The sequence below is a fragment of the Protopterus annectens genome, chromosome 3.part0 (assembly GCF_019279795.1).
Source record: "Protopterus annectens isolate FY-2018-M chromosome 3.part0, PAN1.0, whole genome shotgun sequence".
Classification (NCBI taxonomy): Eukaryota; Metazoa; Chordata; order Ceratodontiformes; family Protopteridae; genus Protopterus; species Protopterus annectens.
Genome location: NC_056731.1, coordinates 695,092,820 through 695,112,033, shown reverse-complemented (window position 1 = coordinate 695,112,033; position 19,214 = coordinate 695,092,820).

The window sequence follows — 19,214 nt, the reverse complement described above, 5'->3', positions numbered from 1 at the left end:
GCTCTGCGTTATAATGACCACAGCCCTCTTGGATGGACGGGAAATACTGTGTGGGGGGGAATGAAGTGTGAACAGACATGATCAATGCAGTGGGTGGTCACAATAAATCCAGGGATGCTTGTCGGTGGCATTGCTCTTATATTATCCTCCATGCAGCTAACAGACTACACCACTATGAGAAGGGAAAGAATGCCACTGGAGGTGGGCCACCATTGCCTCCTCCACATCATACCAGTTGTGATCCCTGGATACCTGAAAGAGTTATTTAAGCAGGTGTTCCAGGGCATAAATGTATGTAATATATTCAAAAACATTGTTGCATACACACTACTTCATTAAAGATCTTTATTTCACAAATATTAACATATTTATTGTTATATCTATATTCCAGAAGCAGAATTATGCCATGAATGGGAAAACACACATGATGTGGATGCACAGTGTAAGTGTTACAGCATGTTATCTTCCCAACACAGTACATACATAACACTCAAGCAACATATGTGATGTTAGTTCCTTCAACATCTGCACAGCAACACATGTCATGTAAGTGCCTCCATATATGGTTAGTATGATCCATAGCTATCTTTGCCTCTACCACTTATCCTGACAGTGCAATATACTTTCATGTTGATTTTTTTTCCTTCCATTGTAACCTAGAGATATGTAATCGCAAAGCTGCATACACAGACAGACAGGCCAAGTATGGTTATCCATCTCGGTTATAGGATGCGGCAATTTCTAGCACACTTGTGATGCATGCTATTCATGCTACTGCTTTCCATACACAGGTACATCTGAATGACATACACACTGTTTGTCACATAAGTGTCTCCATATCATGTTAGTGTGTACCATAGTTGTTCTGTGCTTCTGCCTGCATTCGTGGTTCTGGAGCATACCCACATGTTGACAACTGTGTGTCTTGTTATACTACAGGATTCTCATTACAACAGATGATATGGTCCTCAAACATGGAGGATGAAATGTAACACCACTTTCAATGGAATGTGCAACAGATGGACACTGTCATGCTGTGCAGCTAGTTCTGCCATGACATCTCCATGTCAGCACTCCTGACCTTCATGAAACACATATAGCTGGTGTGCTACATGATTAGTGGCATAGGCAGCACTTGGAGGTCAGATCTATGATGACTGCCTTCTAGAAAGCATTTGTATATCTTCCTCTATGTGATTTATTAGATTCCGGATGCATTTTTTTAAGCAATGTTGCAGATTCCAGAAGAGTCTGGTTACCATTGTGGTGTATAAATACAGCGCATATAGCCTTCACCAAGTGCTTTTATAAAGTTGTTGGTGAAGTACTTTGTCACATTTGAGTTGTGTTGGGCTTGCACAATGTATTTTTGAAAAAGGCAGGCATGTACAGTCTGTAATTAACCTACACTAAATACATCATTTGCACTTTAGCATAATTATAGAATCACCTCCGTTGCTAATGCATTGAAGTCCTCTTTTGGCTTGTTGCACTGTCTGCAACTTTTTTTTGGAATCTGTCCCATAGTGTTGTAGGCAATTCTTGGCTTGATATTTAACTAGGAAAAAGTTCATGCCAAACCATAGACCTTACACATAATAAGGAGCTGGTATACTAGAAGCATTTATAGCATTGCCTACTATTTGTTTACAATTAAAATGCCATTTTTATACCGAGACAACATATTTTTAGATTGGGAAAGACTTTTTTTGAGTAAAGAAATTTCCTAAATACCCATGCAGTAGAAAATTCAAGCTAAGAACCCTTATTAATATTGTTTGGTGAGCATAATAGTTTACAGAGGAAAAAAATTCATAGATCTCAAGCTAAGAATATCATATAGAATAGTGAGTTTCCAAGAGATAAATAATTCTGTTGGACTCTAGTATTTCATTACCTGTAATTTCAGTTAATGCAACACAAGGGATTCCAAAGCGTGTAAATGCTTTGGCTGAGAAACGTTTCCAGGACATTCTTGTTAAAGCTGATTTAAGAGCATATGAGCACGACCTGCAACGGTTATTAAGATTTGGGAAGAAATTTTATTCCAAAATCTAAAAGAATAAATGTGCTTTTTTTTTTAAAGAAAATTCAAGTTTTCAGTTCAAATGGCTGTATTGTGGCTCCAAAGAGGATGAGAACAGCTATAATGGGATCACCTGTGGATGCATTTTCAGAAGACACACTGAAGACAGTCCAAGTACTTAGCTATTCAGCATAGAATAATTACACATCCTGTACATGCCTGTTGTTGTTGTGTCTTTCGGCTTTTCCTAGTTAGGGGTCGTCACAGTGGAACTCCGGTCTGCTAATGATTGGCAGTAGATTTTTACGTGCCGAGCTGCCAGCCCTGACGCACAACCTTCAATGAAGGTACGCCCATTCACGCATGTCTCCACAAAGAAGATGCTCTAACTGAGAATCTAACAGGACAATGTCTTACTGTGAGGTGACAACGCTGATTCCAAATCACATCGTGGACACACAATGCAACATAAATTCAATAAACTGCTAAGCCCATCCAATTTGTGTAATCCTCAGCATATGCTTTATAGACCCCAAAGAATAAAAGGTAATACTATGGAGTTTGTTGAATTCCATAGCGAAAGAACAAAAACAACTAAATCAGTTGTCAGACCAGCAAATAAGTGACAGATACTGGCTAGACAGACAACTGGTCCAGACTGTCTGCAACATGTGTGCCCCATACATGTCTGTACAGACCAGGTGAGGAAACCCTATTCCCCGTGAAATCAAAGTGTGTCTCAGTCTGAATGTACTTGCATGTGTGACATTCCAGAGACACATGAGGGAGGCTGGGGGAGTGTCCTAGGCATATCTTGCCCAAATTCCTGGAAACAATGTGCAGCAATGTTGATGACTACATACACTTCCCATCCAAACCCATGGAGTGGCAAACTGTAATCCATCAGTTTTACAGCACTGCAAACTTCTCCCATGTACTCCATGCAATAGATTGCATGCACAGACCAATCAAAACACAGTGTATCCAGAAGCAGTTTGATACATAAACAGAAAAGGTTGGCCATCCATCAACTACCAGGCTGTGTGTACAGCAGATGGCAGTATAACAGACATCATGCCAACACACTGTGGAAGTGTCCATTTTGCTGCCATATAGAGGGAAAGTGGACTGAGGGCTGTATTCCATCAAGGTGAAATACCTGAGCGACTGCTACTGGATAAGTACAGGAATATGGCTAGGATGTAAGCTAAGGGTACCCCTCACCATAATATCAGTTCTGACCAAATCTGTTTTTATTCCCAGTAACAGGTAACTGTAGTTATCCACTTGAGCCTTGACTAATGACCCTGTACCATGAACCATCCAATCTCACACAGGAGGCCTATAATAGAGAGGACACCCAACAACCAGAAACACCATGAAGCATGTCTTTTGGTATACTAAAATTTAGGTTAATATGTCTGGACACATCCGGGGGTGCACTGCAATACACATGTGAAAAGGCAGCACAGATGATAAACATGCACAACATGCTACCTTGATCAATCACATGGCAGTCTTCCAGCTGCAGGTGTGGGTGAACTGCCCCAAGAACCCTAGATGTCTGAAGAGGAAATCCCACAGGTATCAGAGGAGGAGCAGGAAGGCATAAGGGGCAGAAGACATAGTTGCAGGCACAGTAGGGTGTGACCACAAGTGGAGGTGCAGGCAACACAACAGCATCTGACCCACAACTTTGAGTCAAATTGCACAAATTGCATCTAATGACAGTTACCCACTAGATGTACACACTGAGCAGCAGAAGTAACACCATAACCATTATATATTACTATATGAACATATGCAAATGTGTCACTACAGGGGTTATCAACTCAGGGTACAACTGACACAGGTTTGCATACACATTTAGATTGTTGTGTCACTGTGTGGAAAACAATAAGGGGCACACATCAGTGCTACACTTTCCTATCTATGCAATATAATAACATGAAAAAGAGAAACTGCATAGGGCATAATGCAGAGCATTTAATAGCCACAGAAAAATATATCACAGTAAAGAAGTAATTTAATACAAGGAGCCAGCTATGCCTATGACACTGTTTGACACACTCTACTGCAGTTTAGAGTGACCTCACTAATGCTCTCCCCCAACTACATACAGAAACACATGGCCCAGGTGGCTATGCAGAGGAGATTGATGTAGTGGCAACACCATGTTGAGATAAAGGAGCATTATTGCAAGTTGAAGGCCTTATTGTGACTCACTGAACCACAGTAGATGAACCAGCAGTGAAATTGTGTGCATGTTGGGCCATAGACACTGATGCTTAATGGGTAATGGTGGTTCTGTGGAGAGGTGGCCTGCCTTCCCATGTTGCAATCTGATGATCACAGTCATGGCATGCTAAAACCTGCTTGTACTAAAGCACTGCTGCAGTACCATAGAGGCCAGGGTTTCTACTGACCATGCCACAGCTAGCATACTCTCATTTTGAGCATCCAATGCAACCATTATCTTCTGTGTCTGTGCTCCTGTCCTTCATGCATCACAAATAGCTGGTGTGTCACACAATTTGTGACATGTGAAAGTCCACAGATGTCTGAATGATGATTATACAGGGAACATTCATCTGCCTGCAGCAGGAAGCACACACCCTGTGACACCTGGCTATGCACATCATCTGCATGTAAACATCAACTGTGATTCCCTGTTTTAGGTTAATGTGTTGAACTGCCATCAATAGTGTTCTGAACTGGGATATGTATTTCAGCAGCCTCATCCTGTTTGACATCAAATGTCCCATCATTCTCCGAATGGCCATACATCTTTCCCTCCACATCTGAGGCTACAACATCCCCAGAAAAAAAAAAACAAATAAATGAGCCACTCCACCACATCTGTAGTTCTGTAGAAATCACTTTTAATACTTCAACAAACAGTAAGCGCTTTCACGGTCTCTCGAACTGCTTCATCAGACTGAATAAAACAACAAGTTGACTCCCATATCAGTCCCAGCTTCCTTTGCCCCCTACTGAATAAAACAACAAGTTGACTCTCATATCAGTACTGTGGATTCTGCAGTGGGAAAGTAAAGAGAAAGATATATTCAGCAAACACATTACTGACAGCATCACATATACAACACGGTAACAGGTGCTGCAGATACTCATGAGATCAATGTTCTGTCTGTTTGTCAGATGGGCTTGTATTGAAAAATATTGTTATTTATGTATCATGTGTGCTACACATTGATGCAAGCTGTGAAACTTCAGCAGTAACATACCTTGTCTGGCTGAAATTGAACCTGCACAGCTTGGGCCCACTCTGGATGTACCTGCAGTGTACAATGTTTGTTAAATAACACTAGATGTCTCTTTGCTTATTGCATGGATTGTTAATAATATGTATTACAAACAGCATGGAGTTTAGAAGCAAGTATATTTTGTTAGTAAATGAATTACGGAAATATACATAGTTGTCTGTAACATTTCTGGGCAAGTTTCTGAAAATAAGTATTATGAATGGCATGCAGCTTACATTGAGATAATTGGCATTTTTTGTATCATAACAGAGTCAATTATATTCCACAGTTGTCCTTAACCTTACTGGACAGATTCTGTTATATATATGAGTGTATAACTATTAGGATGCTTGAATTGTGATAATCATTCTGTAACTTTCTTAACGTACAACACACATTGACAATCATGTCTCACAACTTAAAAATTACATGTAGGTTTGTTTAGTGTGGCATTGCTACTGCAATGCTCCTTGTATCCTGAATTTTTCTGAGTGTATTGCGGTACATTAACATATTACAATGTTATCCACAAGTTTAGCACTGACATTTGTATAATGGGACAAAATCCAGAAACTTTACAGAATCAACTCATTGTTAAAATGAAAATACTGACTAAATGCTGTCTGCTGGTTAAATCTTCATAGAGAAATGTATATTTCATATATATATATATATATATATATATATATATATATATATATATACCACACATACACACACACACACACACACACACACACACACACACACAGTAATATGCTCAGCCCCAACCCTTCACAATCTCTTGGAAATAACACAAAAATCCTTTCTTGACATAGAACAATACCTGTCTACTCAACAGCTAATACTCAACTCAAACAAAACTAAAATGATGTTCTTTACGTAAGGTAGATTGCAAGGAACTGAATCCCCCTTCAGTACCAGTTCAGCATATTAAACTTCTTGGGGTAACAACTGATAACTCACTAAAATCTGATAAACATTTAGCTTTGACCATTAAAAAGGTGCTTATTAAACTTGGAGCTCTCTATAGAGCAAGACCATTCCTCACCAACACCACCAGACAGACCATAACAAGAACATATCTCCTCTTCACCCTACTATATGCCTCCCACATCTTCACTATCTTAAAAGAAAATCACACCTAAACACACTTGGGCCTACTATAACAAAATAGCTAGATTTGCCTTAACCTTCCAAATAGAACCTATCATTGCTCTGCACTACGAGAGCTAAATTGGATCGAACTTCCCAATCTCCTCCACTTAAACTGATTAACCATCACTCAATCCATCATCCATCGACCAGACAACTGCCCAGCTCTCAAAGAGCTAGTACAGCTATACACCAGCAAAAGAACTTTGAGAACCTCTGACAAAATTATTACTAATAACCATAAAAGCCAACAACAGCTTTGGTGAATCTCTTTTCTTGCATAAAATATCTAACTCCGTCTTAAACCAATTGTAAATACCACTAATATTAATAATTTCAAATCACTCTTAAAAAACTACTTAAAGAACAGCTGGTTGTGCTCATGGTCTTCCCCTAGATGACCACTCACCTCTCCCCATGGATGACCACTCACCTTCACCCTCTTCATCCATCCAGTTCTACTTTCCTTCCCAATATCTAAGTGCTATTTCTAATATCAAAGTATTAAGATCTAATATCTAAGTGTGAAGGTCTTCTACTCCTTGCATCCTACAGAAATAGTGGTTCATTAAGACTGTCTATTACATTTCTTTTGCATAAGGTACAAAATGGTTTTATACAATTAAACTAGCACCCACTTTTGTATAAGGCACTAAGTGATTTACCTTACCAAACAAAAATGAAACCCACCACTTATTTTGTTTTAACATCTTGATACGATATGACTCACAGGACTTTTTTGTCAAACTGTTTAAACACATTCCATGAAATGTATTGTTTTGAACCAACTACCAATCTATGACCTTTGTATATATTGTTGCATTATTTTCGAGCCTCCACTGAAAATGGGCTCCTGGCTCAGTCAGACACTCCCAGTAAATACATGAAAAATGAATAAACAAATGTATGTGTGTGTGTGTGTGTGTGTGTGTGTGTGTGTGTGTGTGTGTGTGTGTGTGTGTGTGTGTGTGCGTGTGTCTGTATATATATATATATATATATATATATATATATATATATATATTTATTTATATATATATATATATATATATATATATATATATGTGTGTGTGTGTGTGTGTGTGTGAGTGTGTGTGTGTGTGTGTATACACATATATATATATATATATATATATATATATATATATATATAGAGAGAGAGAGAGAGAGAGAGAGGGAGAGAATATGCTTATAATGTCTTATCTTCAAATGTTCATTTGGTCAGCTAGTGAATGGACAAGTCTGTTTCATCCCACCATTGTTTTTTCAATGGGTCTGCATGGAGAATAGGATTTTCTCCTCCTGCAGGACCCATGTTAAAACCCATTCAGGCATTTCAACAAAACAGGAATCAATGGAATGGGCTTGATTATTCACTTGTCAGTGAAGTGATAATAGATGTAATGTGTGTGCGTGTATATGTAGTTTTTCTCTCTTTCTTTGTCTCATGTCTATCTATCCATATATTAATAGCTAGGGCTGATGGTCATTACTATTGGCCAACAAAGTACAGCAGAATGATATTTCTCGAAACAATTCACCAAATACATCCTGCTTTCATGACCATACAGGAAATAGTCTCCTCTGTTTATGAGCATCCATAATCCACACCAAGACTGAGACTACAAGTTGATAACTTACAGAGCTGAGTCTTTGGCTTAGCACTCCAGGACACTTTCGCACCATTGCCTCTATGTGACCTTTACCCACAGAAACTGGCTAACAAATTATTTTCACACACGCCCGCACACATGCAAACTCACACACACACTTCCCAGGAAACATTGGCAAAATTTTCCAATTATTTACCCTGGCTATATGGTACTTTATCCATATTAGATATGGCTAAGAACCAAACACACCAGTTGCCTGAGCCACACAAGTTCTATAGCCTGATAAAATAATAACAAACACAATCTGGTAGTGTTATTTAAGTAACCAGACTTTTAGAGATGGGTGCCATGGCTAAACCAACCAGAGTGGTAAATAATATCTTCTCCTTATATTATAAATTAAACATAAATATCAGTGAGAAGATCTTAAGATACAAATTAAATATGTAGGGGTAAAAATGGGTAGACAGTGAAGAAAGGAAACAGTTAAGTTACACAGAATATTTAAGAAAATCAATGACTAAGCTAGATAAGTACCTTAGCTATGTTTTACTAAAAAGATACTGAACCCGTAGCTCTGCTAAGGACTATTATTACAGGTAGATTGCAAAACAGCAAACTTACCTAGATGTAGACTCCTCAATGTCTCCCAACAAGACTGACTGTCAGATTTTAATTCAAAATATATATTTCAACAATAATTTTTTCACACAGAAGAAAGAGATGCAGCCAAAAAAGTTTTTCCAAATCCCACTAACAGAGACAGCTTTCCGCTTGCTTTACCAGTTCTGATCAGCTACGTTTTGAAGATGCATTTAGTTTTATTTTACACCCATGGCTTCCTGATTTACTTTTATGACCTTCCTGCAATTGCAGGCAAGCAGTTAGTCCATTTCTTTGAAATCATATTTTTCATACAATTAATGCATAACAATATTTCAGCTTTTGAAAATATATTTCTTCTACATATTAGAAGAAAAAATATATATATATACAAATGCAATTCTCCTGCCACTGAAAAGGAAATTTAAATAATACCACTTCACAGTGCACTTCCTAAGTTTTCTCTACCCTCTCATTACAGTTCTCACATAAGAACCTCAAGCAAGTCTTCTAGAGGGATTCCCCAAGAAACTGATCTTGAGATGAGAGTGTACAGTTCTGACACACTATCCAATTGTCTATCTGGACAGACCATCTCTGCCAGCATTAGCAATACTACCCCTAGGCTGTATAGTCATGTTATAGAAATGGAAGGCTAAACTACAGGTGGGATTTTGAAAGGTCTTTTTCTTTTCAAAAAAAGGTTATTGAATATATGATAACAACATTAATAAATAGAAACTACATAAGACATACGACATTATAATTGTCAATAATAATTAATCAATATAGAATGTAATTTTACATTTCAATATTACAATATTACAATCAAATCCCTCTCATATATTCTTTTCAAAGATAGAAACAACTTTGTTTGTGACTTTTGGCTTTTCCCGGTTAGGGGTCGCCACAGTGGAACTCCGGCCCGCTAATGATTGGCAGTAGATTTTTACGTGCTGAGTTGCCGGCCCTGATGCACAACCTTCAACGAAGGTACGCCCATTCACGCATGTCTCCACACAGAAGACACTCTAGCTGAGAATTGAACAGGACAACGTCTTACTGTGAGGCGACAACGCTACCACAGCACCACCACCGCAGTCTTCAAAGATAGAAATAACTATTTACGCTATTTGCAAAGTGTGTTGTTCTTTTTAATTGCACTTGTTAAAACTACAAAATAAAGCAAAATACAGAGAAATTGATAAAAGTATATAAACAAATTAATAAACCAATACATTAAAAGAAAATATTGGTATATTTATATAATATAATGTCATAAACTTAGGTTTTTATAATAGTTTCATTTAATTACTATATTTGATATTTTCAGCCAGGTTTAAAATTTATAAATTATCTAGAGCCACAGATTTAATTAAGCTATTTTTTTTTGGGCCTGTACTCTTTTCTTCACCTCTCTTCCACACTCACACACAACACAAGACAAAGGTTGAAAAAAAGCAGTAAGTACAGGTAAGTTACACAGATGACACACTTCATAACATGCTCAATGGAAAGTTGTCAGATAGGGTGGGGATGCATACCAGCCATGGTGACTGCAGAATAATATGTCTACCTATGCACTATCACTTTATGACATGTTGCAAACTGTGTGGCAGTCACACCTGGATGAGTACAACAAATGGTAGATGTGTGTTGTAGGGTAATCAGTAAGGATCATAATACACATTGCATAAATAAACACATATCTAAGTAGTGTTTCAGCAGTACAAGAGTAAGCCAAGCAGCATCACAGATGAGCAAATGCAGATCTAAAAATGCTAGATAACTCCACCAGAGGACAGAACCAAACCTCTGACCATGCATATGAAAGGCAAACAACCAAGCACAGTGCAAAACAGCAGTACTACAGGAAAGCAGCAAACTGGCTTTTAAATACATAAGTAGATGTACACAACCTAAACAAATGTGTGATGGAAAGTGTGTATTCAACATAACCATATACCATGTCAAAGGCAGCATAAAGGAGTAGGCATATATGTAGGACTGTCAGTGGTCTAACTGGAACATACAAGAAAGCAATGACTATACACCTGCACACACCAATGACATAAAAATATTTGCAAAAATCTAACACTATAGCTTAATGATATATCAGATAATGCAAATGAATGTTAATAATGTACACTGGTTAACACACAAGTATAATGAGAACAAGGATGTATTCCAAGCAGTAGCTACTGACTTGTGTGAAGATGTTTTGCCTCTATGAAATGGCCATATATTTAACAACATAATATGTAGCAGTAGTCAATACCCACAACAAAGGCAAACATATCTGAAAATATATTATGAAAATATGAAGGTAGAAGTGGGGTGGACAACTTGGGCCCATATGAAGGAAAAGCAGGTCAACAAGGTAAGGTTACACATTGCAAATTCATATGTACAGCACAGGGTGCTGTCAAAGCCAACTCAAAATACATTTAAGCAAATAGCAAATGAATGTCACATAGGCAGACTATATTGCTGAAGTCCACAAAAATGGACACATATAAATCACACATACATAGTAAGGTGCAATCACTTAACATCAACAGGCATAGGTAACCAAGCTAAGAATTTCAAGCATAGGTTCATAGGTTCATAAGTAGGTACTAGGCTATCTGCCTGAAGGCATTTATAAGCCTAGCCAGAATGTGTTAGCTTTTGTCGCCCCCCCTTAGATTAGTTCACTGTGCCTCTGTCCAGCAGAGCCACTGAAGTGATCCCCTTTCTGTTTTCCATCCACTCGTCAAGGTTTCTCTTGAAGAGTGTTAGCGAGGAGCTCTGCCTAATGTAGATTGAAATCTTGTTCCAAAGCATGGGAAGTCTCTGGGACAGGAATCTATCCTTTCAGCACATCCTATTTATTGTTGTGGTGAGGTTTAGATCCCTAGAGCATGTGGCTTGAGGGGATAAGGTTTTCTTTAGTTGGAGCATGTCCATCAATTCTGGGTTGGACATGGCCTTGTATGTCAGGCAGAGATCACTTCTGAGTAGGTGGTATGCAACCGAGTACAGCTGGAGATTCTTCAGTCGAGCTGCATAGGGCATCAGTTTGAGGCCAGTGATCCTCTTGGTGAGGTGTGTCATGCCAATGTTGAATAAACAACCACAGGTGGATGTCATGCACCCTGCTCATTACTGAGTAGGGGACAACCCAAGGAGCATCATGGCAACACATTATTGAGAAGTCAGTGAATGCTCACATGTCAAAGTTACAATGGTATGTCAGTATGGATCAGACTATGTGTGGAGACATGCAATCATCAGTTAATCTGTATAAATATTATCAGAAGGTGTGAACTTATTTGTATAAGGAATGGATGTAAAATTGTAACATATATCAAACATGGTGTAATGTACTGCTATTGAAAAAAAATTATCCTTACCACAGTGTACACATTAGTGATACACTGGTGTTCGATGCAGTCAGAAAATCAGGACTGCCCATAGGCTTTGATATACCTACATATGACCCAACATGGTTTTAGCATAGCCAACACATGGCACATGACAACACATCATGCCAGTGGGACAGCATGATAACTGTCATCCAAAATACATGAGAAATGATGTGTCCTTCTATTGCACATTACATGATATGCCACTGTGCAAATCCTACCATATCACAGCGGTAGTACTATACTATGGACAGCATCTGTTGTCTGTCAGTTTCCTGCAGTAAAACACATTTACAGGGTAATTGTTTTAGCACTAGCTGCAGATTAACTGCCACAATACATGGACAGCTGAATATTGAAGGAAAGTGTAATATGTTAATTTGTGTCATGCATAAACTGAACCATAGTTAAATGTCACACAAGGATGCCTGCATGATATGTTTGCACATGTAACACATAAGCATCACAACCACATGGTATGCATGCACAAGAGTGCATATACAGTTCATTCAATTATATGGCAATTAACATGTAGGCAGCATAACACAATTGGGGTACACAGACCAATGGACCCACAAGGGACCAGCCTGAAGGAGATGACCCCCCGCAAATGATCTCCCAGGATAACTCCCTGGATGAGTTGTGCATAGCCCATGTCATGTCATGGAAGAAATTCCCCATGATATCCCTCATCTTTATTTGAAACACATAATTCACAACCTCCCAGATATCCTCCTGATAATCATCTCTCTGTTGGTCCTGGAATCTTTTCCTCTGGTGTGCAGCAGGCATGATGTATGTGTAGGTCCAGCTTCCTCATCATCAAAGTCGTCATCATCTAAGCAGCAGTGGCCTGGAATATACTCATCATCTGTGTATGATCGGCAATCATCCATGGGTCCCATATTCTGTCAAGATGAATTACAAAACACAATAGAAATTATATATGCATACCTGTTACTACCTGGCTGCATAACATACCCACTGTGACAAAATAAACAGGCAGAAAACAGTTCTCATGAAATGTTAAAATACATTATGCCCATAGTCAACTGTACCACTATATACAATGTATGCCAGTAGTCAAAACCATAATAATAAAAAGCAAATGTCTACCATGCACTACATTGCCAGGAAGATCACAGCTGACCTTAAAATGAAACTGTTGTGCACTTCTGAAACCTAACATACATTATTAAGCATCCCATCCAATTGTGAGTCCTGCAAATACAAATACAAGACTGAAGGTGGAGTGGCATACATTAAATTTCTTATTTAAAACACAGTTCAGTCTGAAATAGTGTAGACATTAGCAAGTGTCACAATTATAAGCAACATAATCGCTGCTAATGAATGACTCCTAATGCACACAACACCATACTTGTGGAACTTATTTATAGTTATGGACATGTCCAATAACAGAGCATGGTTCTTATTTAAAACACAGTTCAGTCTGAAATAGTGTAGACATTAGCAAGTGTCACAATTATAAGCAAAATAATCGCTGCTAATGAGTGACTTCTAATGCATACAACACCATCCTTGTGGTACTTATTTATAGTTATGGACATGTTCAATAACAGAGCATGTCAGGGAGAATGTATCCATCATGAATGTGAGCAGTTCAGTCAAGACTATCCAATGGCATGCATAACACAGCTTACCAATGGAAATCCTGACATCACCTGAACATTTTCTTATATTCCAACATGAAACATGGTAAGCATATTTATATACATATTTACATGTGACATATCCTGACGTTTGAATAGAATTATACCCTACAGTGCCTCATGCCACATTAACATAATTGAAATCTGAAAAAAAATCAAAGCTTGCAAAAATCAAGATAACATTATTATTGGGACTTGCACTGTTTAATAATGTTGCTGCCTGAGTAAACTGTCCATCTGAGTGTCTGTCAGAAGGTCATTATTTCCATTCTTTATCCCTTGCATGTGTTCCCTGAACAGTTATGTATGTGTGTGAATGTAAATTGTAGTTTGTGCTTGTAATGACTCATATGAACAGCCACAAAGTGACATTATTAATATGAAGACAAAGAGAGATGACAAAATTGTGCTAAATAGGCAAGCCATATGACAAACATCTGAAGCAGGCTGCATGGTAATTGGCTGATTTCACATCAATATAATGAATACAACAGTAACAAATAGTTATAATGAGATATTCAGCTGGAATTCCAAAATCTGGAAATTTAATGAACCTCACTAATTATGTATAGTGAAAATGGTACTTAAAGATGGATGAACATTAGTTCCTTAATTTCAGCTATACCTCTGTCATAGGTAGCTGATAAGATAAATTGGCACCTGAAATATTACCCCTGTTAACATTATTCATTCTCAAATGTACGTTTGTTTTTATTTTTTATTGAAAATGTGTTTATGTTAAATGCTTGTAACCTACTGGAATGCTGCTTGATTTACTTTCATGCATGCAGGTGTTGCCGTTTGCACTAATGACATGAAACAATTTCCCATATGCAGTTTTATAGAAGAATTTACAAAGCAAAAGTGAGCAGTACATAAAGGTGGATTTATGGATTATCTGTATGTCTTGCAGGTGACTCCATATGCTCTGTGGTGTATGTATGGAAACTTACAGATTCTGACATTATCTGTATGTACTATGCCCTTTTGCTGTTATGGATATTTATTCATTGATGATTCTGAACACAAGTTTTATAACTACTGGTTCAATAGGAAAACGTTTTGTACTCTCTGTGGCCTGCATACAAATGCTGAGGTTTTCCAATGCTTTCCATAAGTTGTTCAGCTGATAATTTGTTTAGTATTTTAAAACAATAAGCATGCAGGTTCCTGTGGCATGATACTGTTGCCTTTGGACCTCCATTCCACAGATTTAAAGGGAAAAGGGCTCAAATCCCTCAAATCCCACAAACCACCTCTCCACTGATTCACATTACATGCTCAACATTTTAAAATGTCAAAATTCATATGGTCGAGACCATATAATCAACGGTTTAAAACATTGAACCTGTTAAGTGGAGATCTCCAAACAGCATGGAATGGGAAATTGTCCCTTTTACTTGCTGTAGTTAGTATATTTACAGGGGGGTGTGTCTCCCTGCAAAAACATACCAGAATTTTGTTTGTGTTGTTTTTGTGTTTGCTTTACAGATTAAATGTTTTAAAGCATCGATTATATGGTCTCGGCCATATGAATTTCGATGTTTTAAAATGTTAAGCATTTCACACTGAGCTTGATCGAAGGAAGGACACTGAGGGAACTCAGAGCTATATTATATAACATTAAGTATCCAATTTTTTGTTTATTTTGTTCTTTATTTCTTTGTTATTTATAGCACTTTGTGTAATGTGTATTTTTCTAGCTAGTTTCACTGTGTGTGAGGTATTAACTGGAAATTCTCCACTTTTATTAAGCATCTGTTGGGTTGTTTGTTTCTGATAACTTGTTGCAGTTAAACTCTTTTTTACTAGAGGCTCCTTTAGCTGTTTAAAACTTTCATTTAAAGGCTCACTGCTGCTTTTCAGCTGTGAGAAACATTTCTGCAGTTTGTTTCCCACCCTCCCTTCCTGTTGATATAGTGTTTTTATAGTTGGTGGCTTTGCAGTTGCCTGCCCCTAGTGTAAATTTGATCTGGGACCCTCCTCCCAATCTAGTGTCATTACCTCATTTTACCCAGTACAGGGAGAACATTTGAGAAGGCCAATCAGCTTAGTTTCTGCTACTCCTTTCTCTCTTTCCACTTAAAAAAAAAAAAAAAATATCTGCTTTTACTGTATTTGTGTTTCTTCCTACTTTATTTTGCTTTTGCGTCATCTTAAAAGTACTCAATTGTATTTATTACTGCTGATGTAACTCATTCTAAGCCTTTTAGTTTAAGCACTTGGGCTTCAGACCAGTTGTTTTACATTAAGAAGGTTTGTGGTCTGCACTATAGTGGCAGAACAGGTAGCTTACATCCTTCTAAGTTGGGAACTGCTGATTGAGGGCTCAGTGTCTGTTATTCTAAAAGTGCATTAATTCTGGTTTAAGCACTTGGGCTTAAGGCCAGTTATTTTACATTAAGAGGGTTCGTGGTCTGCACTCTTGTGGGAGGAGAGATTGGACTCTGCCCTTCTGAGCTGGGAATTTCTGGTTAAAGGCTTATAGTGCCTACAAATTTGAACTGCTTCTTACTGAAATCGGTACACCTTGTTTGCTGTAGCATAGACTAGATCCAGGCCTGCTGAATCTAGGTTTGTTTGTATAACTTGAGCACTAATCCAGGCATTCTTTAAAGTGTTCAATTGTATTTATTACTGCTTGGTAGTAACTTGATTAAAGTGTAGCTATCATTCTAAGTCCTTTGGATTAAGCACTTTGGCTTCAGACCAGTTGTTTTACATTAGGAAGGTTTGTGGCCTGCACTGTGGTGGCAGGACAGGTAGCTTACATCCTTCTAAGTTGGAACTGCTGATTGAGGGCTCAGTGTCTGTTATTCTAAAAGTGTATTAGTTCTGGTTTAAGCACTTGGGCTTCAGGCCAGTTATTTTACATTAAGAAGGTTTGTGGTCTGCACTCTTGTGGGAGGAGAGGCTGGACTCTGCCCTTCTGGGCTGGGAATTTCTGGTTAAAGACTTATAGTGCCTGCATATTTGAACTGTTTCATACTGAAATTGGAACACCTTGTTTGCTATAGCATAGACTAGATCCAGGCCTGCTGAATCTAGCTTTGTTTGTTTGCTTGTTATTTCCATGAAACGCTAATTCCACCTAAAACGCGGCTTTTCAGCACTTCTGCGGATCCCTAGTGATATCTGCATTGCTTACTGTACTTATTTCCTTGTTTCACTTGAAAGAAAGTTACTGTCTGTCGTTTTTGCATTTAAGTTACCTGTAACACATTGCATTTAAGTTACCTGGCACTTGCTCACTAAGTCAGCACTAAAAAATTAAAAGCACTACACCCTCACAAACTCCCCTTGAGTACCTTGTTCCCCACTGGCCCTTTTTTCAATTATAAAGGAATTCCCAATACTATTCTAGCATGTCCAAAGGTCAGTTGTCAATCTCCTCTCTGGTCCAGCTGGTGAATCTGGGAATCTTGAGGCAATGTTACAACTGCTTCATGTACACAGACAACCCTCTCCTCCTCCCAACAAATTCCAACACATGTGAGAGATGCAACCATATAGCCAAACTGGAGGCTAAGCTCTCTCAACTCAGTACTGGCGTAACCAGTCAGGAGGAGAAGGAAACCACACTCACTACAATTCCAGTCTCACATAGACCTACCACAACAGCAAACTAAACACATAAACACACAAAAACATACGCAGAGGCTCTAAATAAAAATCTGCCTAAGCAGCAGAGACCTCCAAATGAGACACCCAAGCAACCGCTACCCCAAAACAAAACACGTGCAACACATAGCTCACAAAGCCAGTGTGCCAAAAAGTCACAGCCCTTAAGGCTAAACAACACACCTGATACACTTGTAATAGGTGACTCTATCGTCAGGCACACTGACGTCCCGCTCACCAGGCTGAACAAGGAGAAGGTCACAGTGAGCTGCCTGTTGGGCGCTAGGATCCACCACATAACACAAGCACTCAGGTCACTCCAAGGCAAGTACAAATATGACTCAGCCATTGTCCATGCTGGTGTGAATGACCTGAGATGTACCTCCTTGGACTACAAGAAAAGAGACATAGAGGAGCTCTCTGAGCATGTAGCCCAGGCCGGTATGACCCTGACCTTGATTAGCATCTTACCCTCACCAAGAATGATGCCACAGTATGAATACAAGATGATCAATTTCAACAACTGGCTTAAGTATTGGTGTCATTCAAAGGGGATCCAATGCCTGTCAGCCTGGGATGACATGCTCGACAAGCCACGATGCTTCGCTAGGGGCGGCTTGCACCTGTCACCCCTGGGCTTTCGGATATTAGCAAAGGCTCTTGCTACCCCCATAGTGCCTTTTTTAGGCAAGGCTCAAAATACAATCCCACCTCCATAGGTATCACAAGGGATAAGAAACTAAGAGTAATGCTACTCAACGCCAGAAGTCTAAACCTCAAGATGCATGCACTCAGAACTCTCCTTAGTATGGAGAGCATCGATATCTGTGCAGTAACAGAAACCACATTCAAGGCTCCCGAGAGCACCCCAACACTACCAGGTTATACCTCATACCATGCTTTTTGGCCCTAAAACTTGGACCAAATCACAAAAGGAGGGGGAGTATCAATATTCGTCAAAGATACCCACACCTCCAGGTTGGTGGCACAGCACGAAGCATCAGAGTCTATCCATGCGCAACTAACAGTGGGTAAAACTGCCTTCCAGTTTATAGCCTGCTACAGACCACCCTCCCAAACCCAGGAACCCCACTCGGCCTTCTTGAGAACATTGGAAATTATGAAGGTCTCTCCAAACACCATTATATTGGGCGACTTCAACTACCCAAACATAGACTGGGAGCATTACTCTAGCTCCAGCACCCTAGCCCAAAGGTTCCTAGAATTTATAAACTCAATTGCTATGGAACAACTTGTTACCACTCCCACAAGAGTGGAAAACATACTGGACCTGATCATAACCAACATGGGGACTCTATGGTCCAGACCAGAAGTGTATCCCTCACTGGTAATATCAGACCATAAACTAATCTCGCTGGATATTCACATCCCGACCCCACCCCATGCCCAGAAAACCACAGTGAAAAACTTCTCTAAAGCAAATTTCACACTCCTCAAAACCGAGGTGGAATCCTTCAAAGCCCCCGGGCTTGTGGAAAGTATGGCTCAGACCGTAGAATCCTTTCTAAACGCATTCTATGAACACCTTCAGGAATGCATGGATCATGCAATCCCAAATAAAACCAAGACCCAATCCTCCAAAAGCAGACATCCTGTCTGGTGGACCCCAGCCATAAACAAACTATACAATAGAAGGAGGAAGCTACTACATGACAGAGCAAAATCCCAAAAAGGGAAGGCATCTCTGATCAGTATTAGCAAAAAACTACGGGCACTCATAAAATCGTCTAAGGCCAGATTCGAGAGAAAAATTGCACAGGACACTAAGGATAATCACAAGGCTTTCTTTAGTTATGTTAGGAACCTGGGTGGGAATTCCCAGATATGAATAC